The sequence below is a fragment of the Cygnus atratus genome, chromosome 2 (genome assembly GCF_013377495.2).
Source record: "Cygnus atratus isolate AKBS03 ecotype Queensland, Australia chromosome 2, CAtr_DNAZoo_HiC_assembly, whole genome shotgun sequence".
Classification (NCBI taxonomy): Eukaryota; Metazoa; Chordata; class Aves; order Anseriformes; family Anatidae; genus Cygnus; species Cygnus atratus.
This window is the reverse complement of record NC_066363.1, coordinates 59,533,516-59,552,029: the sequence shown is the minus strand read 5'-3', so window position 1 is coordinate 59,552,029 and position 18,514 is coordinate 59,533,516.

The window sequence follows — 18,514 nt, the reverse complement described above, 5'->3', positions numbered from 1 at the left end:
GATCCACATGATTTCTTCCCTTGAATTTCAAGAGAAATCATGGCAAAAGGGCTAATGAGTCAAAGGGAGGAAGTGAGAGCAGAGGCGAAGGGAGAGCTCTGCTCTGGCCGGTGCCAAGAGCTGGGGAGGGTTTCTGTCAGCTGGTTGGGAAAGCCGAGCAGCTGGAGAGCAAACTCCCGCCTGGCCTGCCTGCCGGTGTGGCCACGAGCACCACTGCCCTCTTTTGGGTGGAATTACAGCCCTGCATCTGCTTCGGCCACTGCACGCAGGCATGGGCGACCTCCTGGTTCAGCGTGCTTGGTGGCCCGTGTCCAGCATCAGCAAGATCTTGGAGGAAATGTGTAGCGGTGCTATTTGTCTCAGACAAGAGACAGTATCCCTTTGAGAGCCAGCTTCATGCCCCCAGAAGTGTCTGATTACACTTAATTCAGCTTCCACAGCTATGGGATTTTTATTGTGCCCGGTCACAACCTGACAGAGTCCTCACAGTGACCTAGCCATAAAATTTGACTTGATGAGTGACACTTTTTATAAGACCAACTATTTCATTATGAAACTTTTGAGGTTGGAAAAAAAAAATCCCAAACAAATAAGAACATGCCACTATTAATAAGGCCGTCAGTGCATTTTTACATATCCTCCTTGTAGCAATTGTGGCTGTGGTGTAAAAGGCAAGTACGCCTTGTGATCGTGAGAGAGCGGCTAAAAATCATGAGTCACACAGTCAAACCTTGTGACTTGGTGGAACTAAGAAGGTCTCCTTAAAGGCAATTTGTGGAAGAATTGGAGAGAAACACAATTTTTCAAGGTCAGCCAAAGGCTAATGAGCGCTCTTTCATAGCGTGATTGTGTTGCCTGAATTTCTGCATTTCAAAGCCAGTTGAACTACTTTATTGCTGAAGCACTGTAACTGAAGAGGCTGCAATAATATTGACGAGTAATCCTGCCAGAACCTGAGATGGTATTCAGCACAATACGAAACATTTTCCCCTTGCCTGGTTGAGTACGGAACAAAGAGTTAAACAAACGCGTGGTTCCCCCGAGTACCACTTATCTTCCTTCCCAAAAGGGCATGCGTACAGATGCATTTGTAAGTTGGTTGTCAACAGCTGAGGGCTGTGGCCAGATTCACATGTTCTCCACCTTCTTGCTTGCGAGCTGCAGGAGACTCATCTCCAGAGGGACAGTTTTTCATAACTTAATTAGATTGGCGCCATTCGCGCAGCTCCAGTTTCAGGTTGGCTCAGCTTTTCTTCTGCTCCAGCTCTCCCAGTGCAGGGGATTACAGTAGCACTGAAATTGGTCCTGAACTAAACATTTGCACAGCCACCTCAGGTCAAGGAGGCAGTTCATGGGACTGCTGTTGCTAAATTAGAAATAAATAAATGATCAACGCACGGCCCTTAATGAATGACTGGGAATGAGAAACGAAATGGTCTTGCGGCTCTCCGCTTTGTGCATGCATAGGAATAGGTTGCATTGCTTTTTTTTCCCATGAATGAGCCACTCTAGTCTAGTAAAACCACTTCAAGTAAAGCAGAGTAAACTCCAATTGCGGCCTCTTAGCATGGATTTACGCCGGACTTACTTCTGTGTATCTGGGAATCAGTCAGCCTGATCAGAATTCAGCCAAAGAAGAGGTGTTCCCACAGCAGTTTTCAGTGGTTTAACTGAACCAGTTTAGAAATGGTTCAGATCTTTAGCATAGAGACGAAGCCCTTAGCCTTGGCTGGTTGTGTGTTTCATACTACTAAACTGCAACCCAAGGAAAAGGAGATTTACAAGCAGAGACCGGAGGAAAGGAAAGAGCAGGGACACCTTTCCAAGCCTGACACATAACACGTCACCTCCTGCCTGTGATGTGCAGATGTCCACTTCAGAGAGCCATCCATAACCATGGGTACCTGGGCTTCCTGCTGCTCCCTGCTGCCCACAGAGACCCACAGTCCCCAGGGTCCTTGGCACAGCGCATGCCGTGTGTGGGCACACAGAGGTGGCCAGGTTTTACCTGGGCAGCTGGTAGCCAGAAAGCTGCATGCCTGTGGCTTCTTCGCCAGCTGCAGTGATGGATTGCAACCCATCCCCAGCAAGCAGTTTTGAATGAGCCAGCTGATAAATGGCATTTGAACAGGAGCCAGATGGAATAAATTAAAAGGAACTTGGAAAATTTCTTCAAAGGAAGAAATAGAGGTGTTTGCTGGGATCATGAAAAATGACCACCCCTGATAGAGATCTAATGGGAGGGGAAGAAAAAAAAAGAAAAAAGAAAAAAAAAAAAGTATATTGTTACCTCACTTCCGAAAGCAAAGCAAAACAGAGCCAAATTCACATCCAGATTTTCTCACCCACATATAAATAAAAGCAAGTAGACCTTGTTCTGTCCAGCCTGAGATTTTTGCTGCAAAAACTCTTCCTGCTATGATGCTTGCAAGACTGCGTTTCCCTACATACTCTGGGTATTGATTATTCCTGTGGCTCTGTGGTGTGAGCCATTTGTGAGCTGGAAGCCAGCTGTGGAAGTCAGCTAGCAGCCTGTCCACAATATTCAGTGAATACTTTATAAATGGATTCAAGCCTGTGCTTTTTGGTGACCTTTTTTGGGGAAGTGCTCCGCTCAGTGTCTGAATTGCATGGGTCATTGCTGGATCTGCACAGATGGCTGCGGGCATCGTTCGTGACAATTTCTGAATCCTGACCTCAGGAGTGAGGCTGCTGCACTGTTTGTCTGCAGACGGTAGGTAGGACATCTGTGCTAGCCACAGGCAGGTAAATCATGTACCTGGCACCCACCTGGTCTCCCTCTGCAAACACTGGGGAAAAGAGAGAGAGGTGGGCCCCTACAGAGGACAACTCAAAGCAGATGCTTAATTTAGGTACAGCGAATCATCCTCTGCAGGAGTTTTTATCTTTCTCCATGGGAGAGGCTGGAGAGACTGGCCGAGGCACTTGGCTGCCTGCAGCTGGTGGCGTGAGTGCTTTCCCTACCAAAGCCAATGAAAACATCCAGAAACAGAGCCATCCACGACCCTGCTAAGTAATTTATTTGCCCTCATTCTTAGGACTTGGGGCCAGCTTTCTCATTTGATCTGGCTTGAGTCACCCTCCTTGAGCTGTTGTTATGGCTTTCTCTGCTAGACAGAGAAAGATTCAGGAAGGGCCGTCCTCATCCCTCACGCTGAAATCCATGCTCCTCTGAATCTTCTCTGTGATGACAGGAATAAGCTCATCTCGGAAAGTGTCTCACTCAAATGCAGCTTTGCTCTTTATTGTGTGGCTTCTTGGCAGGTTTTTAGCACCCCTTTGGCAAACACAACTTGGAGCCTCAGCCAACGCTCCTGCAAGGCTGCAGCACTTAGTTTCTCCTGCACCCCATTTCTCCTGCACCCCCCCTTCTCCTGCGTCCTGCTCCCAGCACAGGGCAGAGGGGCATTGCCAGGGGTTTCCACTTACCTGCAGCCCAACCACGCTTCGCAGGCTGGTGTTTCCTAAGCAGAGCTCTTTGCAGGATGCCACCTGAGCCCCTTTTGGCACAGCAGTCAGGCAAAAGGTTGAGCTGCTAAATTTGTTGTCCTTGCCTATCAATAGACTGAAAGGTACTTTGACTTCTCACAGGAAATAAACTCCTTGCCGCTCCTTTCCCATACAGGGTTAATAAGTAACTCTGTCAGCCTTTTCAACATCAACATTGTCTGTTTTATGATTGATGTCTATCTTTGCTAGGACATTTTTTTTTCTGTCCTTAGTGCATTTTTTGTGCTCTTTGTTCTTTGTGTTCCCAATGCAGGATGATTTCTATTGAGGCCTACAGCTTCCCTCCCTGCATCTCAGCATTTCACAACATCATCAATATTTTTTACTTATTCTTCCTTTGTTAGCGATCTATTCAGTAATTTCCAAATGCTGCTGAATTTGGATGAGTTTTTAGCTTAAGCTCTGAGCATGGTTGTGGAAAGGGTGGGGATGACTAACTATTCATTTCTCTTTTATTTTTAGTATACCTGCACACTCTTCATTCAAATTTATTCTGTTTAGATTTTTCATCCATACTAATTTGGCTTGCAGTTTTGAGGACCTTTGGGAAACCTCTCTGCTACAGCAGCCTTATGTATTAATCATTACTTGTGTATCTCTTCTCTTTGCCCATAGAGAGTCAGGCCACAGTTACCAGTCCCCATGCAAACAGCCACCTCCAACTCAGGAATCAGCAGTGGCCAGCCATGAGGTCCATCGTAAAGCCATCTCCTTCCATGTGCAATTGCTTCTTTGCTGCGTAAGTATTATTTGCTAATTTTAGAAACTTTAGGCTGTTTTATCGCTGGATCAGTGGGACCTCAAGAATATTTCTCAAACTGAAGTCACCTATAGCAACCATCACACTTTCTTCTTTCCTACATGAAAGATGGCTCCTGAAAGGAGGAGTCAGAATTTTCTTTTCCTTGTCTGAGTGGTCTTGAGAGCTCCCCATACTTCCTCTCTTGGGTTTTTAATAGGAGACCAGCGTCACCCAAAATCAGCATCCCCTGCTCTGATCGAGTCTCAAGCGATCAGCACCCAGGGCAGCCAGGACACATCCATCTTGACACTTCTTCCATGCCTGGTGAGACCACAGCATCATGGTGTTGGAGGGTTTTCAGCACAGCCAGGCTCATAGTATTATTTTTACTCTTATTTCCCGTTGCCAGTTAACTAAATTCCTGGAATTAATGTGTGGACATCTGAAAAAAAAAAAAATTTAAATGTTCATTCTTTGACTTCTTCATCAGATCAGTTTGCCTTGGTTTTGTCACACTGAATTTGAGATTCCTCCCTGCTTGCCTTGACTTGCTAATTTAAAATCAAACAGAAAATACACCTGGGATGATCCCAGCCCGGTGGTCTGAAGTGCAGGGCACCTGGGTGTTTGACAACACCAATGCTGCCAGCTTCACACCCACCAACATGGTCTTGGTATTTCCTGCCACCTCCAAGCTCCTGCTCAGAGAAGCAGGGGTCTCTCTATCACTTGGGACTTTTCTTCTTCATTCCCACTACCATCATCCCTACATGCTGCTACCTGCTCAGGATACCTTTAATGCCAATAGCTTCAATATTTTGAATACACATCAAAATACCATGGATGAAATTTTTTGGAGCTTTTCTTCTGTTTGTTGTTGTTGTTAGTGGTGGTGGTGGTTTTTTTTTGTGTGTTTTTTTTTGGTATTTTTTTTGTTTGTTTGTTTGTTTTTTGAGTTACCAATTTATTGGGACTGTGAATATTCACAATAGCAAAAACACAGGAGACTTTTGGGGCCTAGAGAACATAAGTTGGCTGAACAGCCAAGTGGTTTGCTATACAGTGCATTTCTAAATGAATAGCTTTGTACGTCAAGCTTCCAAGCTGTTGTGGAAGTCCTGTTGTGTACCAACCATCAACATTTTAACATCTTTAGAAATCATGCCCTATAGGTTAGCTTCAGTTTAGGCTTCTTGCTAGCATGGTGCTCCCCGTGCTACTGCAATGCAGATGCTTAAACTAATCCAGCTGTGGAATAAGAGTTTGCCTTGCAATTTTTTATTTTTTTTTTAACAACCATTTCTAGCCAAATAAGACTATAACTTAATTGCATGAGTTTATAAGTGAAAGGAAAACATCAACGTTTTGTTTCAGTATAGCATAACCAAGTATTTTACTGATTTTTAGATCCATGTAGGCATTTCTGTCATGAATACTTTATAATCACAACTGAAATTGCTGATGATTTTTTCTGCAGTTCTCTGCAGTTGTTTCCATGCAAACGATGCTTGATGTGAATATGCTAACCCAACAGTAAAACTGTCTGGAAAGAGAAACAATAAATGACATGTTTCTGGTGGGGTCTGGCTCTGTGAAAGTTGCTCTGGTCATCTCTCAAAATTGCATGCTTCTAGTCAGGGCTGCATTGTTCATAAGCAATTTATTTATTTGTTTATTTATTTATTTGTTTCCATTTCATGTGCTCAGGTTTGCATATTTGAAAGGACCTGATTTCCAGAAGGCGTTCACAGTCTAACTCCTTTCACTCGGGTTGCTTTAAAGTACTTCAAGTTGAGTCCCAAAAAATGAAGCCATCAATAACCATTAGTCATCCCATTGTTTGTTTGTTTGTTTTTAATCAGCCCCCCCCTTTAGAAGCATGTGGACGTTTTTGTTTTCCATTCATATTTGAAAGGAAGCCAGATCTCAAAATCTGGAAATCCTTTGCCAGATAGGCCTTCTTCCACTCTTTATGCAGCTCTCTGCTGGCTTCATTGTGAGTGCCCCAGATGAAGCCGTGAAGAGAAGACAAAAGTGCAAATGCTAGGAAATGAATTGTGCTTTTCACAGCTGTCACAGCACTCTAACCACGGACGAGTTATGCTTATAGATAGTGGGCCGACATGATTTACCATTAGCCTGACTTTGTGCCCTGTCAGAGCAGTACCTGGTGAGTGCTGGAGCACCTGGGCTCTCGGGTGGATCACCCACACCCGCTGCGGAAGAAAACCTTTGTGCAAAAAGAGCAGCAATATCCGGGCTGGCCATCCGCTTCCATTCTGCTTGGCCTCAGATGATATATTTCATATGTTTTTTTTGCTGAAGCCAGGCCAGGACTTCTCCAGAAGGGCTAAATGAGTGCAGGGAGTTTTATGTGCCTCTTCCCACAGCCTTCCAGTAAGTGTGCAGGAAGTCATTGATCAACAGGATTTAGGCAACGTGCACCAGAAAGGTACGCGTGTGTGGCGTGGTGGCCTCCGCAGCATGACACTGCCTCTGATTCAATAAGCCAAGGGATAAGAGGCTAGGTGGTAAGCCACCCACACTATGTGTGTGATGCATCCCCGCAGCAGTGTGGTCAGTTTTAAAGCCCGCTCCATAAAGCTGCATGCTCTTACTAATGCTATGGTTCGGATGTGGTCATTGCAGAGCGATCTTCCTGGAAAATTGCTAAACACACTGTCACAAACAGAAGGCAAGCTCCCTAACCCAGTGGCTTATACTTCCCTGGGAGCAGGAACAGGCTCTGACCCCTGGCAGATTGCTTGGGTTTGTTTTCCTGTCCCGGTTCGCACAGCTCCTCTGTGCCGTGGCGCAGAAGACATGGAGGGCATGACGTCTGCTCTGCAGGCTATGGCGCATTAGGGCCACACAGCACAGAGGCAGGGGGCTGCAGAGGAAACCTCACTGCAGCAGCTCACGTGTGTTCACAGGAAGGGGACAGTTTGATTTTTCACTTTTTCTGTGCCTCAATTTCCCCACTTGGCTGCATTTCGCTGCTCAGGGTAGGATGCAGCTGTGGCGGGGAGGACAGCAAAGGGGTTGATGTCAGTTCAGCAGCCCTGTCATTGCATGACTCGGAGCATAAACTAATGAAGTGAATCTGTTTTCCTTCTCTCTTTCTTTCTTATCTGTGCTTTTCCACATACAGAGGAAATGGAGAGGGGGAGGCAGTGAGAGGCTGTTATCATGCAGCGATGAGACAGGCTGCGGAGGAAAGGATGCTACTCCTTCAGTGATCCCAAATGTGCTCCCAAATCTCAGAAGAGCTGAGTATTTCAGCTGAAAGAGTCAACTATGAAATAATCAATTCCCTGGACACCAAAATAGTTGTCATTATTGTACAGCATCAACAGCCCATTGAGCTGAATGGGGGCAGCCCATGCAGGGCTAGTGTTTCAGTCTGTCCACCTGCAGCCTAGTAAATAATGGAGAGGATAGTTTACTGTTACAGAGGGATCGGAATTGCCTGGGTGAATGGTCACAATCCAAGGAAATGTGTTTTAATTTAGCTAAATGAAAAGTAATACATCTGGGAACAAAGAGTTCAGGCTGTACCTACAGGACAGGAGACTCTGCCTTGGAAAGCAGGATTATGGGGTCATTGTGGTGACTACCTCCACGATCGCTGCTGGTTCAGATGGGTGAGAGAGCTCATATGGTGCTGTGAACCCAGGAGCAAATGACCCGACCTGGGAAGGCAGAAGCATCGGCAGGAGCATCCCTGGGCTGCAGCAGTCTTACCTGGTGTCCACCTCCTAGCAGGAATATGGGAATGCCAGGGAGAGCCACTGAAGTGTCCTGGTGGCTGGGAAAATTAATGCCTCTGTCATGTAAGGGTTAAAGTGTGCACTCAAGTCAGTTTTTCCAAGGAGAGGTTTGGTTTGTCTTTGTGATGCTGGAGAACAGAATTGCAGTGAGGGGACACTGAATTACACTAATTCAGCTATGGCATGAGACCCTACTTCATAGATATGCCTGAGTCCACCTTTCGAGAGGAAATCTCCAGCTGGCATATTTAAAGTTTGACTGGGATTTTCATCTCCTGGGCATCTCTCAACTCTCATACTCTCATACCTTCTTTGGCAGGTATGAGCTGGTCCAGTGTGTCTCTCTGTCCTTGGGACACGTCTGTGATCCTGTCCAGGACTGCCACTGCCCACTGCCCAGGACTTGCTGACCCTGAGGGAGGTCTGCGTCTCCCTGCAGCACGGTCTCTGAATCACCTGCCAAAATCACTTGTGCACAATGCATGAGCCAGTTCCCTGGTTTGGTCTCTTCTGGTCTTTACCCACAGCACAGACCCGCTAAGCTTTTGGAGGACTGTGCTGCTTCAGTATAGCTGAAGTCTTCAAGCTCAGTATTGGTGGTGGTGTTGACCAGACAATGAAGAACACGAGGTCCTATCAGCTTGTCAAAATAGGCTCATCTTCAACCCTGGCAGCTGGGAGGCCAGAACATCCCTTTGAAGAAAGTATCTAGTCACATTGAACAACAGATCCAAAAATGTGTTTTTCTCTGTGACTAAAAGACATGTGATCTTAAAGTATACAGCGAGGGACTGAGGCCACATAGGCAATACTCCTGGGACAGAAGCCTACATTATTGCCATTGACTTTGATCTCTGTGTCAAGCATCTCAGTTACTACTTCTGGAAGGCAAGGCAGCCGCTGGCTTTCCCAACATTTCTTAATGACTTTCTTTCCTATCAAGGACTGCAGAAAGTTATTACATGCTATGGCAGAATTTGTCTTTGCACATTGTTTTGTCCCACTACAACCACAGACTGGCCTCGTCTATAGAGTTTGCACTATGACTTATATTTGAACTTTTTCAGCTTCAGACCGGGGGTTCTGGAGTCACACATTATCAAGAGAAAGGCCAGCTGAGATGAAGGGGTCTGACTCCAGCTCCAGACCTTCCCAAACCGTGGGAGTGCTCCTCTTGTGCAGCTCTGATCTGGGCCCATCTCTAAATATAACCATAAAGTAATAATAAAAAAGAAAGGAACCAAGAAATAGCTGTAACCTTCCATCCAACAGTGGTTGAGTTATTACCGCAGTTACATCACAGCTGAAACAGGTGCAAGGAAATAAGCCTCCCAAAAGTTTCTATTCAGGAGGGAAATGACCGAAGAAAGCAGAGGGAAAGGAGGAAGGCAGAGGTAAGGGTAGGAGCCAGGGGACAGAGCGGAAGTTGTTTCTCTTGGGATGTGGCCAACTTAGTAGCTGTCTGAACCCAAGAGTTGTCCTGGATGCTCCTTCTGTTGCTGTCTTTGCTTTTTCCATTTTCAGGATGCCTGCTAGCAGAGAGTGTGATAATGCCCCTATTGGCTTGCCTTCTGAATGCCCTATCATCTGGGACCTTCACAGCCTGCTGAACCATGTTTGGACCTGATGCAAGCAGACACACAGCCTTCCAAGCATATTTTGTGCAATTTTTGAGGAATCCTTCAAGGACTAATCAGTTCAAGTAACTCTCTCTGCCCCAAAACTATGGGGAAGGGAAGCGATTATGAGAAAGCTCATACTCCTCCGGCAGCTGCAGCCACTTTGGGTGGGATTCATCTGACTAAACATAGATGTCTCCATGTGAGCTAGTCACGCTATGCTCCCTTTATGGAGGAGAATATGGGGAAATATAGGCACAGCTATGAGTCATCCCCTCCCCAGGTCGGTGTCTAAAACAGGTCAGGCGAATCTTGCCCATTTCTCTTCTTTGCTTGTAAAAGGAGCTGCAACGAAGAGGCCAAGTGTAGGTCTGTAAAGCTGGATGAAGCCCATCCTTTATCTGGTGTCCAAACTGAATGAATTGGTCTGGGACGGAAGGGCCAAGCTGTGGTGAGCACATTATCAGCAGGCGCCATGAAACCACGTCAGAGTGGGGTGAATTGGCATATGTGGGTTTATTTCAATGTGTGCTTCACCATGGGACAGGAGGCAAGAAGTACGGTGTCAGAGAGGAAATGGCTTAAGAAAAATGTCTGTGAAAGTCACTATGGGACGTCACTCTGGTGCCAAGACTATGTTTGTTTTGAACTAGTGTAGGTACGTACCTCTGCTTTTCTGTTTGCGGGCTAAAGTTACTGCCTTTCTGACACCGCTGTGACTCACGGTGTGACCAGTTACTTTCCTGCTCCTGGCCTCTCTCCCCTTCCCACCTCTCCTTTCCAGACTTCAGTGAAGTAGGCCCAACTTCGTATCCCTGAAGAGCACTGGCATGCTAGAGGATGTTCATCATCAGTGGTGGACCCGTGAGCCTAGAGCACTTCCAAGTGCCATGGACACTTGTGCATACTCCAGTGGGACAGTGGCCGTCTGCGTCCTGCACTGGGGCTCCTGATTGCTCAGCTCTGCACATCTCCTCACCCCAGGCCACCTGACCTAGCACTGAGCTGTGGGTTGAAACAGAGGAGCATTTCCCATGCTACGTGTGCGTCAGTGATGCATGGGGGAAAGGAAGACCAGCAGTTGCCAGAAGCACCAAAGATGTTATTTTATGTTGTTATCTGATGAGAAAAGTAATGAAGCAAAAATGCTTTGAGCACACAACGAGCCAGCTCCTCTGTCGAGGGATTACTGCTGAGGACTCTCAAGACCTTATGTGCACCCATGACTGTAACCCGTGAGTAAGACCATGAAGCATGCACTCAAGGTAAATAAATGGCTAGAGGGAGCTGCTCCAAGTCAAATTTCTCTCCCCATTTTTTTCTTTCCCTTTCTCACCACTGAGAGACAAACAAAAGCTCATATGATGTCATGGGGCCATGCATTTGGCAAGAGCCTTGCTGCCCAGCACACGACCGGCCCATTTACTGACATTGTCCTTGCATTCGCTGGAGGTGGCACATGCAGAGTCCGGCAATGCAAAAGAGGGCACAGAGAAGGAGGAAGATTTTCCCATCTCCTGCAAATGGTTCCACTCAGTGGCACCAAAAGCTAATGCAGGGCCAGGTGCTAAATTTCCAGCTCCCTGCTGTAAGTGGTTGACTGATGGAGAGGGGCTGGCGCCGCAGGGGCCTTCAGTTTCCCTCCCAGAAACATCAGAAAAGTGAGAGTTAATTAGTTTGCTTACGAATGACAAACAAACAAAATGTGCATGCATGTGTGCAGGCACACATGTTCATGGCCCGTATTTTGGAAATACCTAAGGACTCAAGGTCCTCAAAGTTGCTGTGGGCATTCAGGACCTCTTCTGAACCAGGACAACTGAATTCCTTGGCCTCGGCAGCACAATGAAAAACAAGTGCTCTTTGCTCTGGGCTTGGATATTTCTTGGGTAGGTATGTTCATCAAGTGCCCTGGCTTGGAGCTAAAGGGCCAAGCATGCACCTACTCCTTCACCCCACTACAAGCTCACCAAGACAACCACAGCTTCTAAAGGGTCGTGATAAGAAAACAGGCTGGTAATTGCCTTATGCCCAGCTGGAGCTGCTGGTCACAGGTATTGAGGTACATCCACAGGTGAATGGATGTTCCCTCATGCCACGTTCCCTCTCTGGGAAATAACATCTTTGCTCCTCATTCACTCACACCCCGGCTGTGGGACTGCTGCGTCCAAGCCAAATGGCACCTTTTGGCCAGTCCAGTGTGACTGAAACAAGCTGTCCTATCTGATCACCTGCTGGAGGTGCAAGTACATGTGGTGGGAGCCCAGGAACACCCGTGTCCTGTGCCCCATGGCTGGACGGGTGCAGGCAACAACTGGCAGCAACAGTGGAAGGGAAATCACAGCCCTCTCCAACACAGTAAAGCTGCTGGCTCCCTTGTAGCACCACCCCACTTCTTCTACTCTGTTCTTTACATCATCTATACCAGGATTTATAATTTGTGCCTGCAGAGAGCTGAGAGTCAAACCCACACAGCTCAGCCCCTGCTGCACTGGTGGCTGCTCCTACCAATCTGCTCCATGGTGCAACCTTGTGTACCTGGCTTTCAGCAGTTTGGTTAGGAAGCTGGAAGCTTTCCTGGGGGGGACATCTGACAGCTGAGACCATGGCTCTGCTTCCTCCATGGAGAAACATACCCAGAAACATTTCACTATTTCAGTCCTCCGAAAGAGAAACCTAGGCTAGACCCCATGAAACTCCAGGCTTGCAGCACTCAAAGCCAAGCAGGCATGTAGGCACTCTTGCTTTAAGAATTGATTTCCTAAGTGAACTGTCAACTCCTGGTGGCTAGAACAATCTGCAAACAATTTCTAGTCACTGAACAAAGCAAATCTTTGTACTGTGCTGTAATAGTCCATTATTAAATAAAGGCCCCTTTGTTATGCTAGAAGAAATGGTGTGTACACCACTGCTCTTCATAATGCACCTTAGTGTGATTTTGCAATGCACATAAAATCATATTTCATGTCCTGTGAAAAGATGACATAGTGGGTTATTTTAATTTTGCTAGGAAAAGCACAGGGTGAAGGACAGATCATAGTACAGTTCTGCTTTGAAAATCATTGTTGACGCATTTGATTCATGATGATAGGAAAGGACCCAGGGACTGGACTTTCTCTCATTTGCAAGAGCCTAAATGAGGAGCAACACTGGTGAAATTAGCTGAGAGGAGAGCAAGGGAAAAGTTTAGCAGCTGCCATTCCTGTGAGTTTTGTTACCGACTGTGCTGCCTTTCTGCAGTTCCAGGCTAAAATGAGTCAAAGCAGGAATCAAAGGGCGTTCGTGTTTTCCCATCCAGAAAAGCAAATGTGTTTCCAGCTCCCTTCCATCTCTCTATTGCTCTGCACCCAGCAAGCTCCCAGGAATGTGCCAGGAAACCCCAGCCCTGGGGTCCCCCCTTCCCTGTAGGCACATGGGCCCTTAGGCTTCAGCCCTGCTAAATCCAGTGTTTTCATTTTATTGAAATAAATTTCATTTTGTCAGACTGCGACTTGTCAACCAAACCCATCAGACCACCACACGAAGTTGTATCCACCTAATTTTTCACATTATGGCATTTGACATGATGTTGACGGTTCAGGAGCAGGGCTGTAGTTTCCCTGCCCCCATCTCTATCTCTGTTGTCCCCGTTGCAGGGCTGTGCAGATCCCCCTGGGCTGGCCACCAAGGCCACGAGAGCCAGTCTTGGTGGCACAGCTCTCTCCGCACAACCCTGGTGTCTACCACTCGGCTGGGAGCAGCCAAGTGACCTTTGGGCAGAAGGTTTCTCCCAGAAGGTTCCTCCTCCACGTTCAGCTCTCACTGAGGCTGCAAACGGGGCTTTTACGACATGCAGCCAACCGAGATCAGGCTAAGCCTGCTAACTCATTTCATGCGAGTGATTCATATGCCATCTAATAATAGCAGCTCCTGGCCATGCCAGCACAATAACTGACCATGGAAAACTCCACACGTCTCTGGGCTGCCGTCCCGCCAGTTTTCACAGGCAGAGTTGGCTGTGGCTGGTGGTTTGCCTCTGAGGGCAGAGCCATGAGGCTGAGCGAGGAGATGTAGACCATACTGCTGGCATTCCTGCCAGCGGGATTTCTCCTCTGGCCACACCAGTAGCAATGCCACCACCGTGCTGGGCTGGGAGCAGGCAGGAAGATGACCCCCTCCTCCTGCTCCTTGACATCGAGTGGGCACTATTCGTTACCTCCTCTGCTGGCCAGCAGCCAGCCCAGGGAATTGCACTCAGCCAACCTTCCTTCCAGGACAAAACCGTGTTTTTCCTCACTTTCCATCCCCAGCTGCTGCTTAGAGCATCTGCAAGAAGCCACTGTGTATCTGCCAGACGCCTCCTGGCCATGGTGCCGATGCTGCCCTGGGGCTGTCTCGTTCACTCATCCCAATGCTCCCAGTAGAAAGGGGCGAAGGCAAGGCAAAGTAATGCTCATGTGCCCTGTCAGACTCTTGCATCTCCCTGTCCAATGCTCCTCCAAAACAGGGTTTTGCCTGGTTTTTGGACATCTAAAAGGATTGGGGGTGGTGGAGGCCGGAGAGGTCTCACACCCATGAACAGTGCAGCTGGGTGATGGGTCTTGGGTATGGGCTGGAAGTGGGGCTGGAGAGAGAGCAACAAGCACACCAGTAACCTGCATTTTCCCACTTCTCAGCCATGGGGAGGCAGGGGTCAGTGCTCCAGAGCTGAGCCCACCGGGCAGGAGCAGGGCAGTGGGTGGCTTTGGCTCGGCAGACAGGACAGCACCGCACAGTAAGCCAGGACTCCCACAGAGGGGCAGCACTGAACCACTGATAGGACCTCGGCCTCAAAGACAGCTTTTTCCTGCTGCAGGTTTGTGAATGACTTTGCTTTGCCTGGACAAGGGGCTCGGGCAGGAGATGAACAAGTCCCCAGCAGCAAGGGTGGATGAGCGACAGCGGGGACCAAGATAAATGCATGTTGAACAGCCAGCGCTCACCTGGAGCTATGGCCAAAGCCATGCGCCGAGCTGGTGCATGGGCAGAGAGACATGCCTGGGGAGGTGATAGGGCCCAGGGGACAGCACACATCTAGGGGGAGATGGATTGCTGCTGAGTGCTTGAAGAGGAGCAGGAAATACTGGAACAGGGTTAATTCAAGATGGAAAGCCACTGTGTGATGGAAGCGCACATGCAAAGCCGAGCGAAACACGGCACTGCCACGGCGTGCAGTAGGTGCCCTGCCCTGACAGCTGCCTGTCCCACTCCCCATGGGTACTCACGGGGTTAGGATGTGGGGATGAAGCAATCCCATGCTGCTTCCTGCTAGCCGGGGCCTTTCCCGGAAGGCAGCTGGGCCATCTCACTCCGAGTTTTGGTTTTGCCATTTGTTTGCCTTGTGGGGAGGTTTTCCTTTCCTTCCTTCCCAGAGCTGAGCCAGAGCCAGGGGGTTTCCAGCCCCAAGGAGAGCAAGGCAGCCTCTGGCCCAGCTGTGCTGCTGGTGAGGACATGAGGTCCAGCTGCACAATGAGGGTCCCAGGTGCTCTTTCCACAGCCCTCCTCTATTGCAAAAATGATTTGGTAGCCACTGGACAAAGGAGAAAAGGCTGGCTTGGATGTGGCTGCAGCTTTCAAAGATGCTCTCGATTTGTAATGGGGTTGCCCCCCTTTTAGTTGAGTGTATTGGGTGGCTTTACAATATAGAGCCTTTTTGTAGTCTTTTTGTTTGTATTGTCTCCTCTAAATCCGATGTTTTGGCTGCGGTGGCCCAGCATTTACCAGCAAGAAGACTTTGACCAAATACTCGTGATCAGCAAACACACTGCAGTGGCACCAGTACTTAAAAAATGACGCTGTCTGGGGCAGACTGGGAACAGCGCTTGGGTTTTTGATGCTCTCCAGCTTGAGGTGTAGCACACAGCCAGCCAACAGAGGAGAATTCCCGGCAGCACTTTGCTGGCCGGTGCTGAGCCCTCTCCTTCTCTGCTGATGCTCCAGCTGAACCAGAGCCAAGCAGAGCTCGGGTGAGGAGCTGGTTGAAACCCAAGCTGTTTCAGGATATGAAGGTAAGCAAGAAGTGCTATGCTGGTTCAAGACTGCACCCCACAGAGTTGAAAAAGGCATTGCTGCCTCCTAATTGTGTGGCTCAGCTTTGCACAATTTTGAGCGTTTTAGCCGCTTCTTGTAATTTGGAGAAAACAGCAGCAATCTCCAGGGGAGCAGCCATGGAAAGAAAAAACAGCATGAAATGTTTTTGTTGTTTTGTTGTTGTTGTTGTTTTCCCTCTATGCCACAGGCCAGCCTTGAGAGGGGAAAGAAATCCAAGGCAGGAAAAGGGCTGGATGGGGGAAGGTGTGAAGAGCCGTGCCACCAGCCCCGGGCAGCCAGCAGCCTGCAGAGAGGCCAAGCGGCGTGCCAGGGGTGGGGATGCTGCATGGAGGGCTGCAGAGGGACACAAGCTGCTCGAATTTAGAAGTAAAAGGAACAAGGGCAGCATGGCACGGCCCCAGTACTGGTGCCCTGGAGGACAGCACTTCCCGGCTAGGGCAGCAGTGGGAGTTCGCTTGCTCCAAGGTGATGTGGAGAGAAAAACTGGCCCTAGAGGACTGGCTGTGCTGTTTCTCCCAGGGGAACTACAAAGGAGAGCTTGACTTTCACTGTTGGTGGGAGGAAAACACCCTGTCATCTGCAGCAGCCCTGCAAACCTGCATTTTCTGCTGCCCTACTGCTAGCTCCCTCTGCTGATGCTGAGCCACCAGGTAGTGATGAATGTTAGAGACACAGCGCAGGTGAGGAGGCCAAAATTCATAACCTGCTGGAAAAGTCTTGGGGTCGCAAGAGAGCAGGATTTTCCCATACCCACGGGAATGGGTCCTCACTGGGCTGCAGCAGGCGGCATCTGGCTGCTTCCTCCTCTGGGCCCTGCACCAGGGCTGGGCTGCTGGACTTATCGCAGGCCCATCGACTCATCTTGGCACTGGGCAAGTGTGCTGCTGGGACTGCAGCCCTCCTACTCCGCCCATCAGTGGCTCCTTGTGCCATCACGGTCTCTTTTTAAAGGAAGGCCACTCAAACCTCGCCGTATCTCTTGCATGCAGTGCAATGCAGGTGAGTCAAACAGTGCGGCACGGCCCACCCCACCACCATGTCGTGGCCACCACAACTGCCACTGCTGCTTGGCTTCCCGCTCAGCCAAGCACACGCCTGAGGTGCAGCCCTTCAGGCAGATGAAGCCTTTGGCCTGCGAAAGCATTGCCATGACCCTCCAGCCCTGTGGGATGTGCTGTAGGTCTTCCAAGCCAAACTGCCTCAAGGCAAGACCAGCATATGGAGTTCTTCCTATGGCTTGGGAGGGCTGGAGTAAGGCTCTCTGCTCATGTTGCAGAAATGGGATGTCTTCCAGCAGCAGAGGTACAGCGGGAGAGGACAGGGAGGCACACACATCTCCTGTGGTGCCTCCTGTGCAGCCAGCTCTGGCAGCTCCCTGCTCCAGCTCCCTGTCACTAGCACAGGGCTGTTGGCATTGGGCCTCCAAGGATGGCAGAGAACGTTCAGGTACAGCGGCAATGGGGTCATTCAGCTTGGATAATTAGCTCTGCTATTTCTATCTCTGGCCTTTTCTCAGCTCATATCCATCTGGGGCTCTTTTTGATCACTACATAGCTTTCCACTCTCTTGTTTTTTATTCTCTCCTGCTCTGCCTTCCAGATTTTTGCCACTGTTTCATGTTGCTGTCCAAGCTGTTTGTCTCTTCCGTCTTGCTCTGGTCGTGGGAACATTAGCAATGTTTTGCTGTAAAGGAGGGTGGGTTAGCGACGGCCCCACAGACCTGACAGAGATCCTGGTGCTGCTGGCAAAGGCTGGAGCAGCTCAGCCAGCCCCCGGGAACTGATCCTGTTTACGATTCATTCCCATCTGATCTGCCCACCACTCCTGGCTCCAACTGTGCCACTGCCACACTCGGCGAGACACGACACAGCATTGTCACAGATATGGGGCTAGTGGTGCATCTGTGTGCGGGCTTATCGGGGCCGTGAGGCATCTGTGCAGGCAGGCACCGGGTGCAAGCATTCCCATCAAGTGCCCATTCTTCCTTCTTCCTGGCCCAAACCCGCTCCTTTTTGCCTGGGAAAGCTGCTGGGCCAGTCCGAAGTCAGAGAGGGAAAACGGGTGGAGGCAGTGGGAACAAGGGCAGTGGAAACACAAATGGGTTATGTGCTTCCCTGGGTGGAAAGAGGCCCAGGTTGTTAAATAGCAAACAATTTTAGCATGAGTTATTATTATTATTGGTTGTTTGTACTGGGAAGTGGTGCCTAGGGGCTCCCATTGCACTAATCATGTAACAAAGCTATGTTCCTAACACAAATAGCTTGTGTTTCAGCATGCAGAGAACAAGCAGTCTCCTTCCCATTATCCCCCCTTCAAAAAACTGTATGAAGATTGCACAGTCGAGCCCACAAACATTGAGAAAGGAAAAAATGACATTGGCCTGCCCTACGGTGCTGTGGCTCACAGCCAGCCCCGTAACCTCAGCAGCACCTTCAGCCCTCCCTGTGCTCTCCTGCCCTGCTCCATCCCCTACCCAGGCAGGTCTCAGCTCTTTGTATTATTGCCATCAGCAGTTTTTGTGTTGCCCTTGGGTTTGGCATTTGGGTGTATTAAATTCACATCGTCTGTTTAGGATGCTTTTTTTCCTGCCTTGCTGCTCGGTGCCATGCATCTCCATAGTACTTCCCAGGCTTTTCAAACAGCAGTTCTCTTGGATACGTGCCCCTCTGAAGTAAGAAACCAGTTTAATGAATTAAATTAATTAATTTACAGCTTTGGCACCAAAACACAGACTAACTGAAGGTCAACAGCATCCACTAATTTTGGATGTTACAAACCAAGAC